At 50.9% G+C, this 19865-nt stretch overlaps 1 protein-coding gene across 5 annotated transcripts in view; it reads left to right on the plus strand.

Annotated features, from left to right (window-relative positions):
• ARHGAP39 (Rho GTPase activating protein 39) overlaps positions 1–19865 on the plus strand; it is an 80867-nt gene that overhangs the window by 30053 nt on the left and 30949 nt on the right. Inside the window, exon 2 of one of the 5 annotated variants that reach the window (XM_021387505.1) lies at positions 12568–12683. The exons of the other annotated variants lie outside the window; for them this stretch is intronic. The gene's annotated coding sequence lies outside the window, so the exon portion shown is untranslated. The remainder of the gene's footprint in view (positions 1–12567; positions 12684–19865) is intronic. 5 annotated transcript variants of the gene reach the window in all.

Consider the following 19865-nt stretch of genomic DNA (forward strand, 5'->3'; position numbering starts at 1 on the left):
CTACTCCTAAAAGGAAAAATAGAATAGCTCATAACATCCAGTAGGTAGTGGGCTTGGTGGGGATGGGTTGGCCATTGGGCTCAGTGGCCTTGGAAGTCTTTTCCAACCTTAATGATTCCACAGTTCTATGAGCGAGCGTGGTGGGGATAGGTTGGTGTTTGGACTCAATGATCATGGAGGTCTTTTGCAACCTGAATGATTCCATGATTTTGTGGGCGAGCATGGTGGGGATGGGTTGACAGTTGGACTTTGATGGTCTTGGAAGTCTTTTCCAATCATTCTGTGATTTAAAGAGCTGCTGACAGCAGAGTCAGCGATGGATGTGGATGGGGGTGGGGTTCGGTGTGAAACATCTCAGATGTTGTGGAGAGCTTGAGAGAACGATGGCTTAGATAGAGAGTTGTGAGAAAGTGGAGTTGGACCAAGAGAAATGATTAACGTAATTGTGGCAGCTGTTGTGTTCTCGGCAACACTCCCCTTGGTAAATCTACCTGGGGGAAGAAGAAATGACAGGGGAGAAGGGACTTGTGTGGGCAGAGGAAGCCTAAGCAAAGCAGCGAAGCCAAAGGCAAGACCTTTGAGGCGATTCCGGTGGCTGGTCCAACAGGCTGTAGTTTCTGGGTGGGTTTTCTCATTTCAGAAAGCTCTGTGATAGCATAAGACAGCAGCAAGGGCATCTGTGTGGCTGGAGATGGTGCCTGCTGGGGACAGAGGTGGAAAAGGGTCTTCACCAGAGGATGGTGGGTGCTGGCAGCTCAGGGAGCACTGGGACAATGTACTCAGACAGAGAGTTTGGGTTTCAGGTCCTGCGTGGAGCCAGGAGCTGGATTCCGTGATCTTTGTGGATCCTTTCCAACTCAGGATATTCCATGGTTCTGTGGTCTTCAAGCTTGTTTGTGCCAGCACGTGCTGACCAGAAGGGCACTGAGGACTGCTCACTCCAGGTCACACCAAATCCCCAGTTTTGGAAGAAAACTCCCAACCACTTGGTTGTGTTCAATCAAATGTGGCGATGCAGCACTGAGGGTCATGGTTAACAGGCATGGTGGTGATGGGCTGGGGTTGGAACTGGTGATCTTGGAGGTCTTGCTGGGCCTTAATGATTCTATGTAGAAACACAATACTGTCACCGCTTTTCCTTTTTAATGCTCAATCTACTGGCTTGCACCTGCTCAACCGAGTCAGAAATGCTTATTCTCTTTCCTTCTGGTTTTCTATTTCCTAACGCCCACCATCAGATTCTGACTTCCATCTGCTCATAAGCAGTGTCCTGCCTTGCTCTGCCTTTCGCTTAGGAGGCCTGGTTGGCTGTTTTCAACCTGATCCCGTGTCCCGAGGGTGGTGGGAGGGGAATGTCGCTGCCATTCAGTGTAGGAATGGCCATGAAGCAGTGAGAGCCAGGGGCTTGCCAAAGTGCATGGCAAAGCCTTGGTGGGACCCCAGGCTGCAGAGCTTCTATGTGTCACCATCACGGGCTTCTTAGGATCACAGAATAGAATCAAGAAGTTGGAAGAGACCACTTAGATCCTCCAGTCCAACTGTCAACCCATCCCCACCATGCCCACTCACAGAATCATTGAGATTGGAGCAGGCCTCCAAGACCACCAAGTCCAACTGTCAACCCATCCCCACCATGACCCAAAAGCCTCAGTTCAGTGTTTCTAGCAGCATCATGTTCCAGACAGAGGTCTGTGGAAGCATTCCAACTCTGTTTTCCCAATCTTCATTCAACAAAACGAGAGCATTAGTGGGTATTTTCTCAGTGCATGCTTTCAAGTGTCTCTCCCGTGCGTTCTCTGGATCTCTGGCGTGGATTCCTTGTATAAATAGGCTTTGACTCATTGTTACTGGAGCTTCCAGTTCCCACGCTGATTCTTATCAAAGAAGATTAGCTTCCAGCCAAAGTTGTTGGTTTTTTTCTTTCTTTCAAGGGATTTATTGCATCCAAACACATCTGTAGCTTGCTGGGCTGCTGGAGCTGCCCCGCTGGTGGATAGGGGCTGGCAACCGTCTGCTGAGCCACCAAAATTGGGGTGGGATGGCTCACTGAGATGCCGGGGCTGGAATGAAGTTCATTTAAGGACCAGGGGTTGGCATGGCGCTGTTAATTGCAGAGATGAGGGTAACACAACCCCTCCATGCAGGCGGGGATCCCTGATAGCATCATGGTTGCTGAAGCAGCTGCGTGCGACCGGAGGCGCGCTGTCAAACGCCGCTGGGAGGATTTTCCTGCTTCGGCAGAATGAGGGCTGCTTGCTTTCATTGCTGAGCTCAACCAAAGCACCTGGGTTTGCTGGGAATGAATTCTGCTTGTGCGATGTAGGGCCTAAGCTTTGGTCAAGAACCAGGGGCTTCCTTAGGATTTAAAACAGAACATGCTGGATAAGTAAGAGCTGTGTGTGTATGCACAGCCCTGTAGAGGGAGTGGGGCACGCTCAGCCCCCCAAAAACCTCAGTGGTGCTCATACCAAGCCCTTTGTCGGTCTCCTCTCCAACCCAATGTCCATCAGCTCCTCCTGCGTCTCCAACCCAACGCTTTTCAGCTCCTTCTCTTTGCTTCTCCCCACTCAGCACACAGACTGCATTTAATTCCCATTGCTAAACTGGAAATAAAGTGACAGAAGTGGTAAAGGCAGCAGCGGGGCAGCCAGCCCCCACGGTGGGGCAGCGTGATGCGGTTGTGCATAATAAAACCTGAAGGATGCACTTGGTGACGCCATTATGGGTGTTAATAAAAGATCGTTTTCCTCAGGGGCTGCGCCATCTGTGAATATGTTGGGTTTTTTTGCTCAGGATTTCTGCGGAGAGCGATGCTGTGCAGCCAGCAGAGCTCACAGTATGTCATGGGGAGGGCACGAGCAAAATCTTCTCCATTTGGGTGTGCTCTCCTACCAGCAGTCCTGTGTGGTAAATCTGATGTGAAAGGGAAGAAGGTGAACAGCTCCCACTTGGCTTTTATGGTTGAGTTCAAGCGTGCTAAGCCAAAGGTGGTTCAGGAGCAAAACCCCTCAGAGGTGTTTGGGTTTTGCGGCAACAAGTACAGTTCTTGGGGAGAAGTCTATAAGGAGACTCAGGCTTCTGCAGGAAAAAATATCATAGAATCATTTAGGTTGGAAAGGACCTCCAAGATCGTTAAATTCCATCTGTCAACCCATCCTCACCATGCCCACTCATGGAAAAATTAAGGTTGGAGAAGACCTCCAAGATCATCAAGTCCAGCCATCAAATCCCGATGTTCTCCAGATGGATTGGATCTTTGCTGGATGCTCACCAGAATCTTTCTTGCCTTCGTTCAAATCAATCTATGAAAGGTTTGGAAGCAGTTCCGACCCATTCTTTGATTCAGTTGGTATTCTGGTATGGCTGGACTGGGAGAGCTTGTGCCATCTGCGAGTTACGTCTTTTTGGTTGGCTCTAGCAGGTGGAGGGGAGGTCAGATTGGATATTAGGAAAAATTTCTTCCCCGAAAGAGCAGTCAGGTGGTAGAGTCACCGTCCCTGCAGGCATCCAAGGATTGTGGAGATGTGGCACTGAGGGACGTGGTTGGTAAGGATGGGTTTGAGTTGGACTTGGTGATCTGAGAGCTCTTCTCCAACCTTAACGATGCTGTGATGCTATGTTGATACCTAGTGTTTCTTATCTTAAAAAAGAAAAAAAAAGGTCTGTTTTTAGCCGATGAGTGAGCAAATCGATGTGTCACTGGGTTCCAAGTCATGCTTTCTTTTTTTTTTTTTTTAATTAATATCAATCTGTGATTTCTCGTGGACTTTTCCAGTGGCAGTCTGTTTGTACAGGGGAAGCAGCACCAGTTCCTTGCACAACTGGTGGGCAATGGCTGCACCCAGAGAGCTGAGGGAAATGCAGTGTATCTCTGCCCCACATCTGCTCTCAGGGCTTTGGGTCTGAAGGCATGGGCTGTGCAGCGGGTATCTTCCCTGGCAATCAAGCAGCCAGGTAAGATGCTATGAGTGATCCAAAGTGGGGAAGGATTCCGGTGCAGACAGCTGTGCTCCAATAGTTCAGCCCACAGCCAAGCGGACTGCCACTGCGACCCTGGACACGTAGCGACTATCGACAGAAACAAAAACCGGGCTTTGGGTTTAGTGCTGTGCTTGGGCATGCAATGCCAAAAGGTGGGATTTCCAGCGTTTGATTCACGGGGGGTTGGTATATCCCTGGTCTAGCCAAGCTGTGGGATTTCATGTTGGATCCACTGTATCCCAGGCAGAGCGAATCTGGAGCTGTGCTTGGTTTTGTAATGCCACCCTATGGGATTTCATGTTGGATCCCTCTTTGCACTCCTTGGAGGACTGACTCTCCAAACCCAGCAGTTTTCAAGCAAAAAGCATTTTTCCCTTTAGCTGCACCTGTGATCTTCACATGTGTGTTAGTGTAGGAAAGGCAGCAATTAGCATCCTTGCCTCGAAATAGCTTTGTGGCCGTGGCACTGCAGCATTGTGCACGGGATGAACGTTCTCCCAAGAGATCTTGGCTTGTTCATCAGATTCCCACCGAGCGCCCGGTTTCCTGCAGCAAACTAATCACACGGCGCTGCGCTTGGCTGTGGGATGGTAAGTGGCCATGGAGGCTGAGATCCTTTTTTTTTTTTTTTTTTTTGCACAAGATGAAAGAGCAGGAAATTGCCAAGTGCCGACCCCATCCTGCAGAACGGATCCAGCGTCGGCGGGGCTTTGAGTTCCAGGGTGAAGGACAGCACTCTCCAAGAAGATGAATAATGCTGAATAGCGAAGCAGAGGCGAGTGCAAATATAGCAGTGCTTGTCCGAGTGCAAGTCAGCTGTCTGCAGCTGATTGCAGAGACGTCAGGGAGCTGGGGATGTGTCAGCTGAATTCCAGATTGGAGGACATGGCTTGGCAACGAAGAGCAGCGGAGCTGTGGGGAGCAGCTGAGGGAGCTGGTGTGGTTCGGTCTGGAGAAGAGGAGGCTCAGGGGGAGACCTCTTTGCCCCCTCCAGCTCCCTGCAACGAGGGTGTGCTGCGGTGCGGGTCGGCCACTGCTACCGAGTAGTGGTGATAGGGCAAGAAGTGATGGCTTCATGTTGTGCCAGGGGGGTCAGATTGGATATGGGAAGAAATTTCTTCTCCAAAAGAGTGGTGATGCATTGGAGCAACTGCCCAGGGAGGTGATGGAGACACTGTCCCTGGAGGTGCTCAAGAACTGTGGACATGTGGCACTTGGGGCCATGGTCAGTGGGCATGGTGGGATGGGTTGGGGTTGAGATTGAACTCAGAAGTCTTTTCCAGCCCTTACAGTTCTATGGGTGGCCATGGTGGGGAGGGGTCAACAGTTGGACCGGGTGATCTTGGAGGTCTTCACCAACCTTAATGATTCTATGAGTGGGAATGAGTCAGTGGTTGGACTTGATGATCTTAGAGGTCTTTTCCAACCTTCTATGATATCTGTTAAAAAAAAAAAGTCGTCCCCCAGAGAACAGTGTATTTATTTGTGAGTTCTGTGGGGTTCTGGCCCATCAGGTGGCCATGTGATGCACTGATGATAAGGGATGTGGAAGAGGTGAGCAAGGCAGCTGCCGTCTCTGAGATAGAAGTGGGTCGAGGAGCGCGCGCCTGCCTTGCAGGCGGAGGCTGAGTTCAGCTGTGAGTCCCTCCCCACCTCTGCTGCTGTAGCCTTGAGCTGGGTAGGGCTGGATGGGAATACTGGATGACAGTCGACCTTTCTCAGAGGGCTGAAGTTCCGATGTTGCTTTATTTATCAGCGAAGGCTCCATCCCCCTGACTGTGGTGCTCCTTGTTTCAGCTCACAGACGGAGTCACCCTGAACCATGTTCTGACCTTCATCTGGAGAGGCTCTGGTGACAGCCTCGCACTGTGCCAGAGGGGATGATGTTGTTTTATAGCCGAGTAGAATGGTGAATGAAGGGAGAGCCTCTTCCCACTGCAGAGATCAGGCTTTGCGACTTCAGTGGCCGTATTGGATGTTCTTTGGGCAACTGGTCAATGGGAGGTGTCCTTGCCCACTTGTTTGGACTGGGTGGGCTTCAAGGTCCCTTCCAACCCAAACCATTCTGTAATTCTGTGATTCATGATCTTTAAGGTTTCTTCCAACCCAAGCCATTCTATGGTATAATTCTATGAAATCATCAGTGCCCCTCAGGCAGGTGTTCAGCTCAATGTGCACAGCCACGAGAGCATGAGCTCCACGCCATCCTCCAGAACAGGGTTGGTCTTTAAAAGGTCCCTACGTGGGCACCAGCGATGAGCTGGGAGCCTTTGCCTGCCCCGGTGACGTGGGAACAATGAAACCCTTGTACAACGGCTTTTCACAAGACTCAGGCACTCAATGTGTGGGACAAGGGGCAGCGATCACGTGCTGCAAGCCCTGGTCAGTGCGTTGCATGGCAGATGGGATGGGGAGAAGCTAAACCTGCATGGGACAAGCTCTGGTTTGGGCAAAGGAGCAGCAGGGCATCGTGAAGCCCTACATTGGGGGGAAGCATTGAGGTGGGCTGCCCAGGGCATCAGTGGGGTCCCCATCCCTGGAGGTATTCAAGAGGTGTGTGGATGTGGCCCTAAGGGATGTGGTTTGGTGATGGGGCTTGGGTTGGTGGTTGGACTTAAACATCTTGAACATTTTTTCCCATCTAGACGATTTTATGATTTTTGTGATTGGATTGATCATCGTGAAGGTCTTTTCAAAGGATCCCAGAAAGGTTTGGGTTGGAAGGGACCTTAAAGCCCACCCAGCCCCAACCCCTGCCATGGGCAGGGTCACTTCCCATTGACCTGGCTGCCTCAGCCCCATCCAACCTGGCCTTGAGCCCCTCCAGGGATGGGGCATCCACAGCTTCTCTGGGCAGACAGATTCCTTTTTTTTTTCCAACCTAGATGACTCTGTGATTATTGATTCACAACTTCTCTCTCATTGTGATACTTTTTTCAGTCTGTGCTTGGGCAGACCAAGGAGGAGCAGCCTTTGGGTTTCGCTCCCTTTTCTTACCCCAGGGCTCTCCTCTGTGCTGGGCCCATTTTGTGGTGGCTGCATCAAGGAACAAGCTGTGTTTATTGCACTTGAAGCATTCTTGGAAGCATCTCGATGCTTCAGCTTGAGATGTGGAAACCAAGGATGAGAGACCTCGAGCTGAGAAGACAGACATCCACTTTCCCCAACGTTCGTGCCTCGTTGGCTGGCTGGCATCCATCCCCTTTGCTGCTGGTTGCATTAACTCCTTTCTTTGGGAGCCCTCTCCTTGCCTACAGGCTTCAATCTGTCAGCTGTCAAAGCCTGACGTAAAATTTGTTTGATGAGGCTCTTGGCAAATTGGTGGAGGGATTTAGGCTTACAGGAACAGCGCTGATCACTGGCTCGCAAGCTGTCCCCCTGGCGTCCCGTTAATGACTTTGTGGAATTCCCTTTTCCCTAGAGCCTTACATTTGAGTTGTCTTAAATCATTAAAAAGGAGGAAAAAAAAAAAAAAAAAGAGCGAGGGCTCTTGGCGCTGCTGCCAAGTAGGTCAGTGCTCTCCCAGTGGTGTGGTTCCGGAGGCAGAGACGTTATTCGGGGCCACGTGGTGGGATGGAAATGGGGCTGGAAACACAACAGGGCTTCCCAGTGTTAGCTCAGCGCTTGTCCTCAAGTGATAATAAGTCATCTGGCCTCAGCAAAGCCCAATTAAAATAAATCTCTGCAAAACCTGGCAAGGTAGACAATGCTTTCCTGAATTCTGCTGTGCAGGAGAAGCTGCAAGATCTGAGATGTGAGCCGAGATATGGAAAGGGTGGGCAACCGAGAGGTGGTTGGGGTGGGCAACCAAGAGGTGGTTGGGGTGGGCAGTTGGGGCTGTGTAGAATGAGACAAACTCATCTCCTTGCATTGGGAGCTATTGAAATGCCCCCAGGTGCTTCCCGTAGCAGGAAATGTGCCTCAGAATGAGCCCATGGTATTGGGATTGGAACTGGATGGACTTCAAAGTCTACTCCAACCCAAAGTGTTCTGTGATTCCATGAAAAATGGAACTGGTTGTGCAGTCACTGGGTGGTGGTGGTTGTAAGTACCCCTCTGTGCATCTGACTTGAAAAAATAAGATTATTTCAGCAGAGAATAACTCATTGATGGAATAGGCACTTCTCACGGGGAGAATCATTACGTTCCAAATCCGTGTTATAATTTCACTCTAATAGTAAACTACTCCAGATAAATTGTTACTCGGGAAAATTTTGGGGCAGAAGATGGCGTCAGGGAGAGAACAGCACGGGGCATGAAAAATCTGTTTTATGGTGCCAAACTGTGACCACTTGCCCCACGTATTACACATGTAGGGTTTGAAGCTAAGATCCTGTGTTGGTTGCACTGTGGCCATTCAAATCTTTCCAAAAGCTGAGTGCTTTTTGGAAGGATCTTTAAGGATCATAGAAACCAGAGGATGGGTTGGGCTGGAAGGATCCTCAAAGATCATAGAGCAATGGAATGGTTGGATTGGAAGGGTCCTTAAAGATCACAGAGCCATGGAATGGTTGAGTTGGAAGGATCCTTAAAGATCATGGAATGGTTGGGTTGTGAGGGTCCTTAAAGATCATGGAACAGTGGAATGATGGGGTTGGGAGGGTCCTTAAAGATCATAGAGCTGTAGAATGGTTGGGTTGGAAGGGACCCCAAGCCCCCCAGCCACACTTCTGCTGTATGCTGGTTGCCACCTACCAAATCAGGTTGCCCAAACTCCATCCAGCTTTGCCTTGAGCACCTAGGGATGGGGCACTCAGTGTTTCTCTGAGCCATACCAGCCTCAGAATGAAAAATTTCCTCCTAACACCTAATCCAAATCTCCCCTCTTTTATCTTAAAACCATTTCCCTCCCCAGCCTTCCTGGTGTCAGGTTGTTTTTCTCTCCCTTTTATGATCAGACCCTCTTTCTCCATCCCTTTTGCAAGCCATCTGCTGCAGCTGCAAGTTCAAACCTAATACACGGTAAGGTCAAGCTCCCCTTTTTTAATTTCCTTTTTATTTTTTTTCCTGAAATCAGGTGGATCTCAGGCAGGTCTTAAACCTCGGGGATTAGGGCTCTGTGAGTACAGCAGCAGCGCTGCCCCTGCTGATAATTGCTCTGTATGGGGCTTATTGTTCATGTTCTTGCACTGGGCGTATTATCAACAGGTTTGCAAGTGGGTAGATGGCAAATTTTACATGGGACAAAAAAAAATTCCACCAAAAAAAGCACAACCCCTTGCCTTTAGGAGCCCCAATTAATGAAGCCTTGGGGAAGAGGAGGCAGCTCCGAGGCTGCCCTAAAAGCTCTGGGGCTTTGTTTCAGCTCTTGCAGACCACGTGTTGTTTGCTGCTGCTGCTGACCCTCTGCTTTCAGAGGGCTCCTGCAGTGTTTTCCTCAGCTTCTGGCTCTGGGTTTTGTGCTTACCGCAAAGTAACAGAGCGCTGCATGCTGCTCTGTGTGCCCATGCCCGCGTGACCGACCCTTCCATACAACAACTGAGTGGTGGTGAAGGGCTATTGAGAGCAAGGGTTTGTTGGCAAGGGGACAGGCTTGCTCTTAATTGCTCTTTTCCATCCCACTGTGACTGCATGCAAGTGCTCAGAGGGCTGCAGGGAACACTGCAGCCTCTGTTCCCTGTGCAGACAGTGCTCGGAACAAACCCGGTGCACGCTGGATGGTGCCTGAGCATGGCACGCGTGATCTGCATGGCCCCGGTGAGCCCTCGTCCTACCCAGCGTGACTCAGTGTGCTCTGCCCTCATTTATCCTGATTAATAGGGTGATCATCGCTCTTGTATCATAGAGTTATTAAGGTTGGTCAAGACCTCTAAGATGATCAAGTCCAGCGCCAGCCCCTCCCCACCATGCCCACTCCTAGGGTCATAGAATCATTAAGGTTGGAAGAGCTCTCCAAAATCACCAAGTCCAACGCCAGCCCATCCCCACCACACCCACCCATAGAATCATTAAATTTGGAGAAGACCTCCAAGACCACCAGGTCCAGCTGTTGACCCATCCCTGCTGTGCCCAGTCCCTTGTGCCTGTTGCCACCTGGGACATGGCACCCTGCACTTGGGTCAGAAATGCTTTCTTGCTGAGCTGCCAAGCTCGGGGGGATGAGCTCTTTGTGTGCTCTGATTTCAGAGCCAGTGTTTTGCCTTGTTTTATTTATTTTTTTTTTGTACTCTAATCAAGAAGTTTTTTGATGCTGTAATTAAAAACATGGGTTTAATGGGCATGCCGCAGGATGTAAATTCGTAGGGGGGGGAGGGAAATACGAGTCAAACTTTCGAGACCAAAGAGCTTTTGTGCTCGCTTAGTCTGTTGTAATTAGGGGTGTGGTGCTTACGGGATACGAATTAGTCCCATGGGTGAGGCTGGGAGCCAGAAAAACGCTGCCTCCGCCCCTATTCCCCGATGGGAGCTTTGGGGTGGTGAGGTGTAATGATAACGTAATGAAAATCTCTCGGGGCTTTGGGTGCAGCTGGATTTGCCGTATGGGTTCCAACCCGCTCCATAGGGACGCCCATTGCCGTAGCAAATCTAAGGAGGCTGGCAGCAAACGGGGGTCGCTTGGACCCAGCGCGGTGGGGAAATGTCCTGAAGGAGTGTGTGCCGATCTGCTCCTGACGTGGGAACCGGCGCCGAGGAAGGCACCCACCCCGTCCTCGTCTCTGAGGGTGTGCCGCAGGCGCCTTGCTATCCTTGGGATATCTACCTGGCGTGTTAATTAGGCCGCTGGTCCCTGGGAACGCTGTCTGCTTCCAGTCCTTGGGGAGCACAGGGGCTGCGGAGGGCTGGGTGGTCACGGGTTGGTGGCGGTCATTGGCCAAACCCAACGAGCAATGAGTTGGGTGGGTTTCCACTGGGACGGCGCGAGCAAGGAAACGCTGTAAAAGCTTGGAAAGAGAAGGCTGCGGCAATGAGAGGCTGCCTGATGGGGAAGACAAATAGCTGCAGTAATTACAGTGGTGATGAAGAAGGGGAAAATGATAGGACAGAGTTATCAATTAGATAGTGAGTCAGGAGATCAGCGTGGCAGAGGGAGAAACTGCTGATGAGCAGTGAGCTTCGTGGCTTCCAACCTGTCTAGGACTCGTTCCTCACCGCAGCGTGGGCTGTTAATTGATGCAAAGGATGCACCCGGTGAGTTCAGCTTCCTTCGAGTGCAATCCAGGCCGCTGCTGTTTGGGAGATGGAAGCAGGGGGTAAAGCTCACTGAAAAATTCAGGTGTCTTGTGGCAAATAAGTGTGGGAATGCATCATCTTGGAAACGAGGGGCATCGGGAGATCTGGGTAACGCTTAATATTGTGATAATGTATTAAAGGGTCAAGCAGGAAGGCCTGGGTGGCTGTCCTGGCAAGCCAACATTGGGGAAAGCCAACGTGTTGGCTGGAAGAAGGCTGTGGTGAGGATTTAGGGAGCATGGGGTCCGTTAACAGGAGCTCGTGGAACGTGGGTCGCGTTAGCCTTGGCCATGCTGGTGGCTGTGGGGAGCGCCAGTCTGATCTTGGCATAATGATGAGGATCAAAGCGAGCGGTGGATATGAGCACCGAGGCTAGAATTGTTCAGCTAGAAACTCCAATTTTGGGGCTGGAGGGTGGATTTTTGTCAAGCTTTCCATTAGGAAATTCTAAAATGAAGTGTGCTGCTAAGAAAATCCCCTTGAGCTGCAGGATTTCCATTTTGCCATTGACTTCACGGAAGTCTGAGGGCTGATGTTACGCTTTCGGGCTGAGATGAATTTCAGCTTTTCAGTTGTGGCACGTGAGATGGCTTCTTAAATATTCATTTCTCTGGCAGCTGCTTGCCGTGTTCCTCTGAGATGTGGTTTAACCCAGTTTCTTCTCCTGCAGTGTCAGTAGTAACAAGGCCGACTTTGCTCCGGTACCGGGTGCGGCGTTGGGATGGGCCGTACTGCGGCTTCATATGGGGACGTGAGGAGTGGGATCACAGAACGGGGGCAGTTGGAAGGGGTCGTTGAGTCCATCCCTGCTCCAGCAGGGCCACCAAGACCAGGTTGCCCATGACCATGTCCTGATGGGTTTGGAGATCTCAAAGGAGAAGACCCCACAACCTCTTTGGGTGCCTGTACTCCATCGCCCTCACTGGGAGGGCTGACAAGTGGTGCAGCAAAGTTGGGAGAACCCAGTGCTTGGTCTCCTCTTTCCCCTTGGAGTCTCCCCTTTCCCCTTGGGGTCTCCCCTCTCCTCTTGAGGTCTTCCCTTTCCCCTTGGGGTTTCCTTTTTCCCCTTGGAGTCTCCTCTTTCCCTTGGGGTTTCCCCTTTCCCCTTGGGGTTTCCCCTTTCCCCTTGGGGTTTCCTCTTTCCCTTTGGGGTCTCCCCTTTCCCTTGGGGTGTGCTGACTGCTGAAGGGTTTGGGGACAGGTCTGGCATCGTGTAGGTGAGCTGAAGCACCCTGAGAACCTCCAGCTCTGTAGGAAGCAGTGCTGAACAGAGTTATGTGTGGCAGGAAAGCTACGTGGGAGTGGGAAGAAGCGCTGGTACTGCCTCAAGACACGCTGAGATCCCTTAATAGGTGTGTTCCGACGTGCTTAGTGCAGTGATAATGAACGTCTTCTCTGGTTTCGTTGCATTCACAGGAATGAGAACCACATCTATCCACTTCCATCCGTCCACTTCGCTCCCCTCTGTCATCTTCCAGGAATTACTACGTTGTCTCTGTCCTCTTACACGTGTGGTGCCCAACCAGAGAGAGGTATAATCAAAAAAAACCCAACCCCAAATAACTCCGGGAAGGGCATTCTGCTATGTGGAGACTTGTTTCTAATGCAGGATAGCTCACCTTCCTGTATTTCCATAAAAATGCTGCTCTGCGGTCCCTTGTGGCTGCTGAGGTTTTTCCCATAGGTTGGGGCAGTGTGAGCCTAGAGGGCCTTTCTGGGTAGTGCTCTGCTTTGCGTTCCCCCTCTTAAAATGGCAAAAAAACACTCATCATGGGATGTCACGTGCATAAGACCGCTTTGTGTCCGCATTTTCACAGGAAAACCAGTGGTGGATCCCACGGGGACACGAGCACAGCTGGGTTCTCTGCTTTCTGTGTGTGGTGACGAACCACAAAGAGGAGAGGTCTTAGTGGGCATGGTGGGGATGGGCTGGGGTTGGACTTGGGGATCTCAGGGGTCTTTTCTGACGGTAATGGGATTACAGACAAAATGCTGTTTTCCGCTTTCTGGGCACAGCTGTGGTGGTAAGCGGTGGGCACAACCCCAAGCTGACAGAGCTCGAGGAGCATTTGGGCACTGCGCTCAGACATCGGATTTGGGTGGTCCTGTGTGGGGCTGGGGGATGGAGTCTGTGATCCCTGTGGGTCCCTTGTGATATTCATGATATTCTGTGATTCAGTGGTTCTACGGTTCCTTACCCTCAGTGCTTCCTTCTTGTGCATCTTCTTCACTTCCCATTACCTAACGAGTGTTACCGTGCTTTCCCTCCCCAGACCCCAAACTGTTCAGGTAGTATGCCCCAGATTTCCACTCCCTGTTGACATTACATTGGGGGCTTTGAGCAGATGGAGCTTGGAAACCCCCAAACCCGCACTGTTACGCAATGTTACCATGAATTCTTTACGAAACACAGCAGCGCTTTCTATCTTTGTTGTGCTGGAGCTTTGTGTGTCCTGTGTGGCACTGAAGGTTGAACTCAGTGATCCTTACGGATCCCCTACAATTTGGGATATCCTATGATTTTTCACGTGAAGTGGAAAGTGCTTTCTTCATACCAATTCGTATTCCCATGCAACCAATTGTTGTTGTTTTTCCCAGTGTTTAAGCAAACCACTCATTCTCCACCCTCTGCGGTTGTGTTTTATGGTGATGGAGGTGGTTGGATGTGGTCATTTTTGTAGTGCAATTAAAGACACCTTCAGCTGCCGTTATACTGCTTCCCTTTGGGATTTGTGCTGGACACGACGCCCCTTGTATGGGTGCCCTTTGTGCAGCTCAACGATACGATGCCATAGTCATCATTTAGGGATGTGGTTTATTGGGCATGGGGTCCAACCACCGACCCGACTTGGAGGTCTTTTCCAACCTTAGTGGTTCTGTGATTGCTCTATGCAGAGTGATTCTACCGTCTGGTTGGCTTTTTGAGGGGTTGCAGACAGGGATCGAGGTATCTGGGTGTCGCCACTTGCCTGTAGGTTTACTCCCGCTATTGTAGGGCTGGGATGAGGGTCTGCATGCACACCAGAGTGGCGGCACTGGCTGAAAATTGAGCACAATGACCAGCGGGCGTAGGGAAGGGGGAGGAGGGGCGAGCTGCTTCCCATGGGAGGGCTGAGAAAGGTGCTGCAGGGAAACGGGATTATTTCCAAGCAGAAAACTCAATCTGTGTTACATTGCTCACGCTGAGCCCGAAAGATCCTTGGATCTTGCAGCCTGCACTAGGAGGTCCCACGAGGTTCCTCACCTACAAGGCTCAGCACTCAGCATCTGTATGGGTAACCAGCAGTGGGAACACGGCTTAACCCAGTTAATCTCTGTGAAGGATAATTGCCACAGAACTGTGGCCTTCAGCACCAAGGCTGTGAGTGAGGTCACATCTGCTGAAGGTCCCTTCCAACCCAACCATTCTGTGGCTCTTTGGTTCTTCTGATCTTTGAGGACCCTTCCAATCTAACCATTTTGTGGCTCTATAATTTTTGAGGACCCTTCCAACCCAACCATTCCATGACTCTACAATTCTATGAATAACCTATGCCCTACGTCACAGCAGAGTTTGAGTGAAGACCCTCCAGTCTCAATAAGGGTTCCCCCAAGGCCTTCTCCAAGCACTTAGAGCAACGAGAATGTTGTGCGGGCGATGGAGCATTGGGCCGAGGGTTGCTCTTGGGGATCTCCAACCCCACCTGGGCATGGGGCTGGGCACAGCTCTGCTGGAGCAGGGGTGGACCTCAAGGAGCCCCCAACCTCCACCATTTTCTGATCCTGTGACGCTGTGGGATGTGGTTGGTGGGCGTGGTGGGACGGGCTGATGGGTGAACTTGATGATCTTCCAATTGTAACGATTCTGTGATTCCACAAACCCAGTGTTGGATGTTAAACACCAGGGATCCCAGCGTCATTCAGCTCAGGGAGCACTATCGGAGCAATCCGTCAGGCTCATCTGAGTAAAACGCGTTGTTAAGTGGATTAAAGTAATTAAACATCGTTAACGCGAATCGCTTGCGTGATAACGAGCTTTGCCACAGGGCCCTGCTTATCTGTCACCTCTCTGTGACAAAACTGCGCCCACCAAAGGCTTTGTATTTCAGAAATACCCATCGTGAACGCTGCAGCACGTTTGCGTTGCGTTTTTCATTCCACTTTTCGGATCGAGGCTGCTCATGGAGCACTGCAGATCCCCTCTGGGAGGAAAGCAGCGTTCTGCGGAGATGTCAGCCACCCGCGGGGAGCAAACCAAGAGCAGGAGCAAGCATGGGAGGTGCAATAGCAGGGGCTGCAGCTCTCGTTTTCCGGGCTGCCGTGCTGCGATGCAATGTGGGGAAGGTGCTCACAGCCCCAAATGGCTCCAGCTGGATGAAAAAGCCATCTGGTTGGTTTTTTTTGCGTTTGTTTTAGCACCAAATCAACAAGTGGCGCGCTTTGATTTCCTCGAGTTCTCATGGAATTTGCAGGAGGGGGAGGAACAAAAGCGAGCTGCTTGCTGTATGTCATTTTGGAGTCGGTGTGTGGCTGCTGACGAATAGCACAGTGGGGCAGCAGCACGCAGCCCGCCTTCGGAGCCCGGGGAGTGGGATGTAATGGCAGGTTTCGGTGCTGTTCCCCGATGGGAAATAATGCAGCAAGTCCTCCAAAGCATTCAGGACAGTTCCGTGCAGGAGGAATGCAGAACTTCCAGAAATGGCTGCTCTGACATTCATATGCTCTCTCAAAGGCATTATAGAACCATGGTTGGGTTGGAAAGGTCTTTCAATGTCATAGAGCCAGGGAATGATTGGGTTGGAAATGTCCTTAAAGGTTATAGAACCAGGGAATGGTTGGGTTGGAAAGGTCTTTAATGGAACCAGGGAGTGGATTGGGTTTCAAAGGTCCTTAAGGATGATAGAGCCAGGGAATGGTTGGGTTGGAGAGGTCCTTAGTGGAACCATGTAGTGCGTTGGGTTGGAAAGGTCCTTAAAGATGATAGAGCCAGGGAATGGTTGGGTTGGAAAGATCCATAATGGAACCATGGAATGGGTTGGGTTGCAGAGGTCCTTAAAGATNGTTGGGTTGGAAAGATCCATAATGGAACCATGGAATGGGTTGGGTTGCAGAGGTCCTTAAAGATGATAGAGCCAGGGAATGGTTGGGTTGGAAAGGTCCTTAAAGATGATAGAGCCAGGGAATGGTTGGGTTGGAAAGGTCCTTAATGGAGCCATGGAATGGGTTGAGTTGGAAGGGACCTTAAAGATGATAGAGTCAGGGAATAGTTGGGTTGGGAAGGTCCTTATTGGAACCATGGAGTGGGTTGAGTTGGAAGGGTCCTTAAAGATGATAGAACCATAACATGGATTGAGTTGGAAGGGACCTTTTTTAGCTTAGAACCATTCCCTTGTGTCCTGTCACTGTCAGTCCTTAAAGGCAGTGACAATGGCAAGCCTTCCCCAGTTGGACTTCCAGCTCCCATTGCAGCACTGGAGAAAGGAGGGGAAAACAAACCAATCCCATCTGGGCTGGAAACAGGAGGGCCTCAAAATGGCATTTTTGCCCACAGAGTGCTTGGTGCGAAGGGAAAGAGGGCAGAGGCACGAACTGGTGAGCGTGAAACACGTTGGAGCCATTGGCACATTCCACTAAACGAGCTTCCCGAGGGACCGCGAGGCGACAGTCCCACTGCCGTTCTTCCTTCCCCCTGCCCCAGGCTTCCTGCAGCCGTGCAGCAGATGGTCCTGCGGCCACAATTCCAGGAACGCGGCCCCAGCACCACGTCGTTGGCGCTGGGAGCAGATGGGACCACGTCTTCATGGAGGGCATGGCGTGAACGGGAGTGTTTAGCAAGAGCTGTGCACCTCCAGCCCCACAGAGTGGATCTGAGTGCCGTCCTCACCTCCCCAGTGGGCTGATAATGAGAGTTAAACTCTTCCAGGGCTGAGGAGCAGCGGAGGGATTTCCATTCCTTCGGGGCACGCAGAGGTTTGCATTTCTCTTCCACACCTTGAGCTGTCAGATTTTGACGTCCTGATGCCCCCCCTTCCTCCTCGCATCGCGCTGCCCACGGCCGTGACTGCGGAGCCCCAGGAATCCGCTGCCGCTGCCAGCGTAGGGGCTGGGGCAGCAGATGCTTTGCAGCTGCCCGGTGGCTGCGGGTGGGTGACGTGCTTCGCTGTGGGGCTTGGCAATCTGTGCTGCTTTCCTTTCCCGAATTCCGCGGGGCTGGCGAAGCAGGAGAGTGCTTTGGTTCATCATTTGATGTCCTTTTGGGTAGAAAAGTGGCCCCTCTTTCCAGTGTTCCCCTTATATTGCCAGATTGCCAAAAGACCCGACTGCTCTTATCTCCGCCATTCTTTTTATTTTTTTTTTCTTTTGACTTTCCAGGTTATTTAGGTCTGTCCTGCAATTGGTCAATTCCTCCTTCAAGTCAGCTGGTTTGCCCCTAAATTTGAGGAGGCTGAATGCAATTTCTACTCGAGTTTTGCCCAGTGCTACTCGTGAGTGTTGACTTTGTTGTCTCACCCAAGGGAAGTCTGGAAGCAGCACGCTGCTTTTCCAGTTCCATTTCTCTTCCAGATGGGATGATCCTGCCCTAAATTGATCTGCTGACCCTATATGTGTTATACACGATCCTATTTGCCCCCATCAGAAACAACAAGTCTGATTCCTATAGTCAGCAAGAACATGCGCCACCGTTGCCTTTGCCCAGTTGCCACTGCCTTTGCCCAGTTGCCACTGCCTTTGCCCAGTTGCCATTGCCTTTTTCCAGTTGCCGTTGCCTTTGCCCAGTTGCCGTTGCCTTTGCCCAGTTGCCATTGCCTTTGTCCAGTTGCCGTTGGCTTTGCCCAGTTCCCATTGGCTTTGCCCAGTTGCCGTTGCCTTTGCCCAGTTCCCATTGGCTTTGCCCAGTTGCCATTGGCTTTGCCCAATTGCCGTTGGCTTTGCCAAATTGCCATTGGTTTTGTCCAGTTGCCGTTGTCTTTGCCAGTTACCATTGGTTTTGCCCAGTCGCCATTGGTTTTGCCCAATTACCGTTGACTTTGGTGCTCTCCAACCCCACCTGGGGGCTCGGTGCCACTGCAGCCTGGCCCCCACATTGCTGCTAAGGGGAAGATTTGGGATAAAAGCTGGGGGAGGCCACTCCCTGAGCTCCTTTCCCATCGTGGGGCCGGCTGAGCGGCAGATTCCACCCCTGCTGTGCTGTCGCAGTGACTGACAGCAGCCCAGCCTGCGGCTGTGTTCCAGCAGGGGCCCGTCCCTGCCTTAACTTTGCATGTCCCCCCTGGGACAGCTGCCTGCATTTGTCCTCGCCACGGGGCCGGGGCGGCAGCTGCACAGCGGGATCGGCCCCGCTGCCGGGATTCCCTGCGCGTTGCGGGCGTGCTGCTTGTGTGCTCCTTGCATGTGTTCTCTGCATTCCTTGCGTGCCTCTTGCGGATTCCTTGAGTATTTCTTAGGTCTTCCTGGAGTAGTTCTCGTGTATTTCACATGTGTTTTGTACGTATTCCTTGCATCTCTCTTGCATATGCCATGTGTGTTCCGTTTGTATTCCCTACTTGCTGCTTATTTCTTGCATATTCCTTCTATAATCCTTGCATGTTCCCTGCGTATCCTTGCATTTTGCTTCCCTGTTCCTTGCATAGTCCTTGAGCGTTCCTTGCTTATTCCTTGCATATTCCATGCATATTCCTTGCTTATCTTGCATATCCTTGTGTATCTTTGTATTTCTTGCATGTTGCTTGCACATTCTCAGTGTATGTTATTGCATATTCTTAATATTCCTGTATATTCCTGTATACCTTTGCATATTTCTTGCAGATTCCGTGCTTATTTTTTACATCTTTCTTATTTCTTGCACATTCCACACATATTCTGTGTGCATTCCTTGCATACCTCTTGCATATTCCGTGCACATTCCATGTGTATTGCTTTTGTCCTCCCTGCTTACTCCCTGAGTATTTCTTGCATTATTCCTTCAGTATTCCTTGCATATTCCCTGAGTATCCTTGCATTTTGCTTCCTTATCCCTTGCAAATTCTGTGTTTCTTGCTTATTCCCTGCATATTCCATGCATATTCTTTGCTTATTCTTGTGTATCCTTGTGTATCTTTGTATTTCTTGCATGTTGCTTGCACATTCCCAGTGTATGTTATTGCATATTTTTAATATTCTGGCATATCTTTGCATATTTCTTGCAGATTCCTTGCTTATGTCTTATATCTTTCTTATTTCTTGCATATTCCTCGTGTATCTTTGCACCTCCTTGCACATTCCCTGTGTATCTCTTGCACGTGGCACACGCCTCGTCTGTTTCCTGAGCATTCCTTGGGAATTCCTTGCGTGTCCTGGGGGGTTACATGCAAACCAACTGCACCTTGCCTTGCGTCTCCCTTGTGCACTTCTTGCCTATTCTCACACATCCTCATGCACCCTGTGCGTGTTTCTTATTTCTTGTGCCTTCCTCGCACTCCCCTTGCACATTACTTCAGAAGCACGTGAGACATTTTGGGGGGGGTCCCGGTGCTCCCTGCCCCGTTCCCCTAAAATCCATCCCGTTGTCCCCGCTGTGGGGTTGCCACATCCACGTCCTTTCCTTCCTGATGTGCCGAACTTGCTCCCATGCACTCTTGGCTTTGCCCCGTCCATGCTCTGCCTCACCTGTTTTCCATTGCTACCAATGAACTCATAGCCCTCCAGGCTTGCAATCTCTGCACCGAACTGAGGTTTTTCGTGCCCACCCCCCCCCC

Source organism: Numida meleagris, chromosome 2 (assembly GCF_002078875.1).
Source record: "Numida meleagris isolate 19003 breed g44 Domestic line chromosome 2, NumMel1.0, whole genome shotgun sequence".
Classification (NCBI taxonomy): Eukaryota; Metazoa; Chordata; class Aves; order Galliformes; family Numididae; genus Numida; species Numida meleagris.